General features: G+C 31.1%; 1 non-coding gene across 1 annotated transcript; it reads right to left on the reverse strand.

The window, feature by feature from the left end:
• Nucleotides 1–1,978: 1,978 nt before the first annotated feature.
• LOC112704260 (small nucleolar RNA R71) lies at nucleotides 1,979–2,082 on the reverse strand. The gene has a single exon (XR_003154895.1). It is a non-coding gene; the product is annotated as a small nucleolar RNA R71 (small nucleolar RNA).
• Nucleotides 2,083–2,503: the final 421 nt, after the last annotated feature.

Here is a 2,503-nt window from a genome sequence, read left to right on the forward strand (position 1 = left end):
GTTGCTCAGATTAGGTAATTTTCTTTTCAAAAACTTTCTTTTCTTTTTCGTTTTTCCAAACTTTATTTTCGAAAAAATTAATAAAATTCCAAAAAAATCATAAAATCATAAAAAAACCAAAAATATTTTGTGTTCTTGTTTGAGTCTTGAGTCAATTCTTAAGTTTGGTGTCAATTGCATGCTTTAAAAAAAATTTTTCTTGCATTTTTCGAAAATTCCATGCATTCATAGTGTTCTTCATGATCTTCAAGTTGTTCTTGATAAGTCCTCTTGTTTGATCTTGATGATTTATTGTTTTGTGTTGTTTGTTGTTTTTCATATGCATTTTTCGTTTGTTAGAGTCTATGCATTAAAGATTTCTAAGTTTGGTGTCTTGCATGTTTTTTTTGCATCAAAAATTTTTCAAAAATATGTTCTTGATGTTCATCATGATCTTCAAAGTGTTCTTGGTGTTCATCTTGACATTCATAGTGTTCTTGCATGCATCTTGTGTTTTGATCCAAAATTTGCATGTTTTGGGTCATGTTTGTGTTTTTCTCTCTCATCATTAAAAATTCAAAAATCAAAAAATATCTTTTCCTTATTTCTCTCCAAATTTTCGAAAATTTGAGTTGACTTAGTCAAAAATTTTCAAAATTAGTTGTTTCTTACAAGTCAAGTCAAATTTTCAATTTTAAAAATCTTATCTTTTCAAAATCTTTTTCAAAAATCATATCTTTTCCAATTTTTTCTCTTTTTCAAAAATTTCAAAAATCTTTTTCAAAATATTTTCAAAATCTTTTTCTTATCTTTATATCATATTTTCAAAAATTAGCTAACAATTAATGTGATTGATTCAGAAATTTGAAGTTTGTTACTTGCTTGTTAAGAAAGGTTCAATCTTTAAGTTCTAGAATCTTATCTTTTAGTTTCTTGTTAGTAATTAATTTTAATTTTAAAATTAAATCTTTTTTAAACATATCTTATCTTTTTCAAAATTTGATTTTAAAATATCTTATCTAACTTCTTATCTTCTTATCTTTTTAAAATTTGATTTTAAAATCTTTTTCAACTAACTAATTAACTTTTTGTTTGTTTCTTATCTTTTTCAAAACCACCTAACTACTCTTTCCTCTCTAATTTTCGAAAATATCTCACCCCTTTTTCAAAAATTCTTTTTAATTAACTAATTATTTCATGTTTTAATTTTAATTACATCTTATCTTTAATTTTCAAAAATTACTAACCCCTTTTTCAAAATTATTTTCGAAATTCCCCTCTCTTTTCTTATTCTATTTAATTATTTATTTACTAACACTTCTCTTCACCTCCCCTATCCTTACTCTTTATACATACTATTCATTCTTCTTCATTCTTCTCCCCTCTCTTTTTCTACTAACACAAAGGAATCTCTATATTGTGACATAGAGGATTCCTCTTCTTTTCTTGTTTTCTTCTCTTTCATATGAGCAGGAACAGGGAAAAAGGCACTCTTGTTGAAATTGATCCTGAACCTGAAAGGACTCTGAAAAGGAAACTAAGAGAAACTAAATTACAACAATCCAGAAACAACCTTTCAGAAATTTTCGAACAAGAGAAGGAGATGGCAGCCAAAAACAATAATAATGCAAGGAGAATGCTTGGTGACTTCACAAAGCCAACGTCCAAATTTGATGGAAGAAGCATCTCCATTCCTGCCATTGGAGCCAACAACTTTGAGCTGAAACCTCAGCTAGTTGCCTTAATGCAACAAAACTGCAAGTTTTATGGACTTCCATCTGAAGATCCTTATCAGTTTTTAACTGAGTTCTTGCAGATCTGTGAGACTGTAAAGACAAATGGAGTTGATCCTGAAGTCTACAGACTCATGCTTTTCCCTTTTGCTGTAAGAGACAGAGCTAGAATATGGTTGGATTCACAACCTAAGGATAGCCTGGACTCCTGGGATAAGCTGGTCACAGCCTTCTTGGATAAATTCTTTCCTCCTCAAAAGCTGAGCAAGCTGAGAGTGGATGTTCAAACCTTCAAACAAAAAGATGGTGAATCCCTCTATGAAGCTTGGGAAAGATACAAGCAGTTGACCAAAAGGTGTCCATCTGACATGTTTTCAGAATGGACCATATTAGATATATTCTATTATGGTCTATCTGAATTTTCCAAAATGTCATTGGACCATTCTGCAGGTGGATCTATTCACCTAAAGAAAATGCCTGAAGAGGCTCAAGAACTCATTGACATGGTTGCAAACAACCAATTCATATACACTTCTGAGAGGAATTCCGTGAATAATGGGATACCACAGAAGAAAGGAGTTCTTGAAATTGATGCTCTGAATGCCATATTGGCTCAGAACAAAGTGTTGACTCAACAGGTCAACATGATCTCTCAAAATCTGAATGGATGACAACATGCATCCAACAGTACTAAAGAGGCAGCTTCTGAAGAAGCTTATGATCCTGAGAACCCTGCCATGGCAGAGGTTAATTACATGGGTGAACCTTATGGAAACACCTATAATTCATCA

The sequence above is a fragment of the Arachis hypogaea genome, chromosome 7 (assembly GCF_003086295.3).
Source record: "Arachis hypogaea cultivar Tifrunner chromosome 7, arahy.Tifrunner.gnm2.J5K5, whole genome shotgun sequence".
Taxonomy (NCBI): Eukaryota; Viridiplantae; Streptophyta; class Magnoliopsida; order Fabales; family Fabaceae; genus Arachis; species Arachis hypogaea.